Source organism: Pristiophorus japonicus, chromosome 3 (assembly GCF_044704955.1).
Source record: "Pristiophorus japonicus isolate sPriJap1 chromosome 3, sPriJap1.hap1, whole genome shotgun sequence".
Taxonomy (NCBI): domain Eukaryota; kingdom Metazoa; phylum Chordata; class Chondrichthyes; family Pristiophoridae; genus Pristiophorus; species Pristiophorus japonicus.
The window spans coordinates 49856944-49864750 of NC_091979.1; positions in this window are offsets into that span (position 1 = coordinate 49856944).

A 7807-nucleotide genomic window follows, 5' to 3' on the forward strand; every position below is an offset into this window, starting at 1 on the left:
ACCGCTCTTTGGGTAAAGAAGTTTCTTCTGAATTCCCTATTAGATTTCTTGGTGACTATCTTGTATTGATGGCCTCTAGTTATGCTCTTCCCCACAACTGGAAACATTCTCTCTGTATCCACTCTATCGAAACCTTCCATAATTTTAAAGACCTCTATTAGGTCACCCCTCAGCCTTCATTTTTCAAGAGGAAAGAGATCCAGCCTGTTTATCCTTTCCTGATATGTATACCCTCGCATTTCTGGTATCATCCTTGTAAATCTTCTCTGCATCCTCTCTAGTGCCCCTATATTCTTTTTATAATATGGTGACCAGAACTGTAAGCAGTACTCTAAGTGTGGTCTAATCAAGGTTCGATACAAACATACGAACAATAACGGACAGGTAAAGACCATCTGGTCCATCAAGCCTGTCCCACACAATTGCGATACCTTCTGTATCACAACATAAACTAACTGGCCTATAGTTACCCTCCTTTTGTCTGCCCCCTTTTTTAAACAGAGGCGTTACATTAGCTACTTTCCAATCCGCTGGTACCTCCCCAGAGTCCAGAGAATTTTGGTAGATTATAACGAATGCATCTGCTATAACTTCCGCCATCTCTTTTAATACCCTGGGATGCATTTCATCAGGACCAGCGGACTTGTCTACCTAGAGTCCCATTAGCCTGTCCAGCACTACCTCCCTAGTGATAGTGATTGTCTCAAGGTCCTCCCTTCCCACATTCCTGTGACCAGCAATTTTTGGCATGGTTTTTGTGTCATCACTACGAAGACCGAAGCAAAATAATTGTTTAAGGTCTCAGCCATTTCCACATTTCCCATTATTAAATCCCCCTTCTCATCTTCTAAGGAACCAACATTTACTTTAGTCACTCTTTTCCATTTTATAGATCGGTAAAAGCTTTTACTATCTGTTCACACCTCAGTTCCTCATAAATTGGCGTAGGGACAGCAGAAAATCCTGGCCACAAAATTTTACTTGACTAGACGAACCAATTAAAACTCTCTCCAGTCGGCAGTCAGCCTCTCCATTTACACTTCCAACACTGAACTGAAAAGTCGAACATTTTCTAAACATTCACAAGTTCTTCCACATTGCCCTATCGGGATATTGTAGCTGGTTTCAGACAAGCATAATATTTTAAAACAACTCTTTGCAATAACGCAGGTCAAGAAAAAAAATCATTATTTAAACACGGCAATAATTATAAAATCTTAGGAAATGTCATGAATAAATAAATGAATGTTGCAAATAAAACATAGTGATTTAGGCTGACAGGGCCATAATTATCTCCACTGAAGATTATTGTTATTAAAAAAGCTACTTTTCTGAGTCCTGAGAACAAGACCAGTTTACACCAGTTGATGTGGTATATTTGGACTTTCAGAAGGCGTTCCGGGATAGCGGGACTGACATATCAAGAAAGACTGGATCAACTGGGCTTGTATTCACTGGAGTTCAGAAGAATGAGAGGGGATCTCATAGGAATGTTTAAAATTCTGATGGGTTTAGACAGGTTAGATGCAGGAAGAATGTTCCCAATGTTGGGGAAGTCCAGAACCAGGGGTCACAGTCTAAGGATAAGGGGTAAGCCATTTAGGACCGAGATGAGGAGGCACTTCTTCACCCGGAGAGTGGGGAACCTGTGGAATTCTCTACCACAGAAAGTAGTTGAGGCCAATTCACTAAATATATTCAAAAGGGAAGTTAGATGAAGTCCTTACTACAAGGGGGATCAAGGGGTATGGCGAGAAAGCAGGAAGTGGGTACTGAAGTTGCATGTTCAGCCATGAACTCATTGAATGGTGGTGCAGGCTAGAAGTGCCGAATGGCCTACTCCTGCACCTATTTTCTATGTTTCTATATTTCTACAATAGTAATAATAAAGGTATTACTATATGTAAAGTCAATAAGTTATTGATTTGCAGTAGCTTACTACTTATGGAACTATGTAATCACAAAGATATTCCTGTCGATATTCCTATGATTACATTTTTATTCATGGATCTAAAGTAGTGCTATAAATGCGAATCAATCCAGAGTACATTTATCCATCCAGAGTACATTTTGTTTTTGTATTCTTTAAGCTAATTTTATCTGAGCTACTGTTGTAATTTCAAAGAAATGCTTTTGTAAATTCATTTTTGTACTACATGTCAGCTTGGTTCAGCTGATGACACTCTCGCGTCCGATTCAGAGAGGCGTGGGTTCACAGTATCACTCCAGAACTTGAGCACATAATCTAGACTGACACTTCAGTGAAGTACTGAAGACGAGCTTGTCGGAGATTCCATCTTTTTGATGAGATGTTAAGCCGAGGTCCCATTTGTCTGTTTGAGTGGTTGTAAAATATCATATGGCACTAGTTGAAGAACAATACAAAAGCAAAATACCGCAGATGCCGGAAATCTCTAATGAAAACAGAAAATACTAGAAATGCTCAGCAGGTCAGGCAGCATCTGTGGAGAGAAAAACAATGGCTGCGATTTTACATAGCTCGGCGGGTCCATGGCGGGCGATGTCAGTGGCGGGTCCCAACACCACTGCTGGCTCCATCCCACTCTGTGAAATGGATTTCCCTTAATAGGGCTTGTTAAGCTCACCCAGCAAGTTTGCCGACCAATTAGCGGAAGCGGCTCTGGTGGTGAATGACGCGTCATCAGTCAATTTCCTTAAAGGGACCATGTCCAACTTTGTTTTGTCATTTGTGCTGTCAGTGTTCTACAGCATTGAGGTGCTGCAAACACTGATAATGACTGCATAGAGGCGCAGATCTGCACCCAGGTTCTCCCATGACCCCCTCCATATGCTTATGGAGGGAGTCAGAGCAGGCAGGGAGGTCCTCTTCCCTTCCGATGGGTGGAAGAAAGCTCCCCAGGAAACCAAGACAGCCTGGTTGCAGATTGCAGAGGAGGTCAACAGCAGGGATGTCATCAGGTGACCAGGCTGCAGTGGTGCAAACCTTTCAATGATCTCAGTAGCTCACGATGCATTAAAACAAAACCACTCTCACCTTCATAATGCTGTGCTTCTCATCACATCCCCATCACTCTGCCTTCCTCACCCTACTCCTGCACATCGTTCCTCACACCAACATAGCTTGCACCTCCACCCATCCCGCTCTCTATCAACATTAACACATCCCCATCTCACTGGGCACCCCCACACTCACCCTTATCCTAATGCAATCATATTAACGAACAACACACAAGGGTAGCCACTTGTGTGTTTAATCCAACATTTATGTAAAGTTTTTTTCAATGTGATGTCAGACATTGTAATGGTGGTGAGTATGAACTTAGACATTGTAGGCATACTTTATGGTGTTGGTGTGGGGTGGTGCCAACCTGGTGCATCATGGTGAAGCCACCTAGCCTTCTGGGCAACAATGTGCTTGGGTGCTCTTGCTCTCTGTCCTGTGCAGCATCAGGTGATTGTGGAGAAGGTTGAGGTTGTTAGTGCTGCTGGTGTTGGGGATGATCATGGTTGGATTCTGAAGACTAAGATAAGACAGTGTGAAGGCCACCCATATTGATGGAATAGATGGCAGGTGAAGTACAGATAACAGAAGCATTCTGTTAATGATGAAGGAGCTCTTCCAAAGGGATGATACTGGATGGAGAATGGAAAGTGGAAAGCCTGCATAATTTGTGCTTGAAATGGACTGAGAAACAGCTTGTGGCTGAAGAAACATAGAAACACAGAAAATAGATGCAGGAGTAGGGCATTCGGCCCTTCGAGCCTGCACCACCATTCAATAAGATCATGGCTGATCATTCACCTCAGTAACCCTTTCCTGCTTTCTCTCCATACCCCTTGATCCCTTTAGCCGTAAGGGCCATATCTAACTCCCTCTTGAATATATCCAATGAACTGGCATTAACAACTCTCTGCGGTAGGGAATTCCACAGATTAACAACTCTCTGAGTGAAGATGTTTCTCCTCATCTCAGTCCTAAATGGCTTACCCCTTATACTTAGACTATGTCCCCTAATTCTGGACTTCCCCAACATCGGGAACATTCTTCCTGCATCTAACCTGTCCAGTCCCGTCAGAATTTTATATGTTTCTATGAGATCCCCTCTTGTCCTTCTAAACTCCAGTGAATACAGGCCCAGTCGATCCAGTCTCTCCTCATATGTCAGTCCTGCCATCCCGGGAATCAGTCTGGTGAACCTTCGCTGCACTCCCTCAATAGCAAGAATGTCCTTTCTCAGATTAGGAGAATCTGAACACAATATTTCAGGTGAGGCCTCACTAAGGCCCTGTACAACTGCAGTAAGGCCTCCCTGCTCCTATACTCAAATCCCCTAGCTATGAAGACCAACATATCATTTGCCTTCTTCACCGCCTGCTGTACCTGCATGCCAGCTTTCAATTACTGATGAACCATGACACCCAGGTCTCGTTGCACCCTTCCCTTTTCCCAATCTGCTGCCATTCAGATAATAATCTGCTTTTGTGTTTTTGCCCCCAAAGTGGATAACCTCACATTTATCCACATTATAATGCATCTGCCACGCGTTTGCCCACTCACCTAACCTGTCCAAGTCACCCTGCAGCCTCTTAGCGTCCTCCTCACGGCTCACACCACCATCCAGCTTAGTGTCATCTGCAAACTTGGAGATATTACACTCAATTCCTTCATCTAAATCATTAATGTATATTGTAAATAGCTGGGGTCCCAGCACTGAGCCCTGCAGCACCCCACTAGTCACTGCCTACCATTCTGAAAAGGACCCATTTATCCTGACTCTCTGTTTCCTGTCTGCGAACCAGTTCTCTATCCATGTCAATACATTACCCCCAATACCATGTGCTTTAATTTTGCACACCAATCTCTTGTGTGGGACCTTGTCTAAAGCCTTTTGAAAGTCCAAATACACCACATCCACTGGTTCTCCCTTGTCCACTCTACTAGTTACATCCACAAAAAATTCCAGAAGATTTGTCAAGCATGATTTCTCTTTCATAAATCCATGCTGACTTGGACTGATCCTGTCACTGCTTTCCAAATGCGCTGCTATTTCATCTTTAATAATTGATTCCAACAATTTCCCCACTACTGATGTCAGGCTAACCGGTCTATAATTACTTGTTTTCTCTCTCCCTCCTTTTTTAAAAAGTGGTGTTACATTAGCTACCCTCCAGTCCATAGGAACTGATCCAGAGTCGATAGACTGTTGAAAAATGATCACCAATGCATCCATTATTTCTAGGACCACTTCCTTAAGTACACTGGGATGCAGACTATCAGGCCCCGGGGATTTATCGGCCTTCAATCCCGTCAATTTCCCTAACACAATTTCCCGCCTAATAAGGATTTCCTTCAGTTCCTCCTTCTCACTAAACCCCTGGTCCCCTAGTATTTCCTGAAGGTTATTTGCGACTTAAGTGAAGATATGTCAGGTAGGAGCTTTTACTGTACATTTGAAGATGACAGGATCAGCTGGAGCAATGGGCACTGAACTCCCACCTCAGGTTGACAGACGTGGTCCCCAAACAGACGTGCTTCCTGTAGCCATGAAGTTAAAGTGAATAGGTAAATTAAAAAAGCCTGTTATAGTGAGCTGTCAACAAGGCAATAATGAGAGTAATTGGGTTTCCCGCCACTGCCTGTTGGGTTTGCTCAGCAACAGACCCGATATTGGGAAAGGTGCATGGCAGCAGATTGACAGCGGGGTCCTGATCCGCTGTCAAAAAAAAAACACTTTCCCACGCGATCCACCACCGATCCCGCCCACTGACTCTCCACAAAATTCCCCTCAGAGTTAATGTTTCAGATCGATTAATTTTCTTCAGAACTGGAAAAAGTTAAAGTTGACAAACAATGGTAGGTTCTCCTAATGTCCTGGCCATCATTTATCCCTCAACAAACACCACCGAAGCACATTAACTGGTTATTAATCTCATTGCAGTTTATGAAACCTCATCATCATAGGTAGTCCCTCGAAAGATTTGCTTCCATTACAAAAGTGAGTTCTCAGGTGACTGAACCGTCCAATTTGGGAATTACAGTCTCTGTCGCAGGTGGGACAGACAGTCGTTGGAGGAAAGGGTGGGCGGAGAGTCTGGTTTGCCGCATGCTCCTTCCGCTACCTGCGCTTGTTTTCTGCATGCTCTCGGCGACGAGACTCGAGGTGATCAGCGCCAATTGTCTGCCTTGTTTGATGACCATCACAAGGACACCCTCAAAGCCTCCCTGATATAGTGCAACATCCCCACTGACACTTGCGAGTCCCTGGCTAAAGACTGCCCTAAGTGGAGGAAGTGAATCTGGGAGGGCGCTTAGCACCTCGAGTCTCATCGCCGAGTGCATGTAGAAATCAAGCGCAGGCAGCGGAAAGAACGTGCGTCAAACCAGTTCCGCCCTCCCTTACCCTCAATGACTACTGTCCCACCTGTGACAGAGACTGTGGCTCTCGTATTGGACCTAAGGACCCATTTTAAGAGTGGAAGCAAGTCTTCCTCGATTCCGAGGGATTGCCTATGATGATTGCTGACTATACAACAGTGACTGCATTTCAAAACTAATTCATTGGCTGTGAAGCTCTTTGGAACATCTTGGCATGTGGAAGGTATTACATATATGATAGTTCTTTCTTTTCACAATTGTCTTGTTCTACATGAGCTGTGAGAAAAGAATAAGCGAGCTGAAGGTGTTTTAAAAAAAAATAACAAAAGGACAAGACCTTACTTTTTAATATGCGGAAAATTTGAATGAAAATAGGGAAGTTCTTTGTGTCATAGAAAGTAGTTAGTGGCTGTGATGAGATGATATGATAATTGAGTTAAGCTGTGCAGTTACTTCACATTTACAGTTGTTCACTTGTGGAAGAGTGTCACCTTGCATGGTACACTTAGAAAGAAAGCAAGACTTGCATTTATATAATGCCTTTTTTGACAACCCGACGTCTCAAAGCACTTTACAGTTAATTAAGCAATTTTTGGATGGTAGTCACTATTGTAATGTGGAAAATATAGCAACAGAAGTAGGCTGTTCACCCCCTCAAGCATACTCCATAATTCAATTAGATCATAGCTGATCTGTACATCAACTCCACTGATGCTCCATATCCCTTGATATGCTTACCTAACAAAATTTGTTAGGACTTGGACTTGGCTAATGCATTCAAGAAAGAAATGGGCACATTTTTGATTCAATAGGGAATTGAGGAATATGGACTTTGTGCCTAGGCTGGAAACAAATTAATTTGGTCTGAACAGCTCTTGTACATGGAACTAAGGGCCTGGAAGAGAGCTCCCTTGCACTTATAGTTCAAGGAGAGCAGAAAATCTACATTTTGATCTCTGTGCACATTCTGTGCCAGCACAGAGTTTTGTGTTGGCTCTGCACCAGGACAAAACGAGCCAGTGGTTTCACATGGTGCAAGGCTCCTATGTATATACATTTGGGGCATTGTGAAGGCGTGTCTGTGATGTGCCAGAGATTGCGTTATTTTGTACCATTGGTGCAATGTCATTCTAGTGAGGTGGAGCAAAGGACAAGTTTGCCTGCACAACAGCCACCAAAAACGCTTGAAGGTGTACTCATTGATTTTGTATCCAGATTTATTAAGATTGTTACTTGTTCTTTGTTCTGTTATTTTATTTTTTTTACTGATGGAGTCTTGAATTTTTTGCAAACCTCTGTTTGATGTAGAGTGGTGCAGTCATTTGTTTACATTTGTTTGGGAACTTGCCTTCGCCACCCCAAAACATCCAGCCAGCTTGCTTGGCCTACGCAACTTGGCGCTCACTATAGATATTTAGAATTCCACTAGCCCTTCTCAATGTGGAGGAT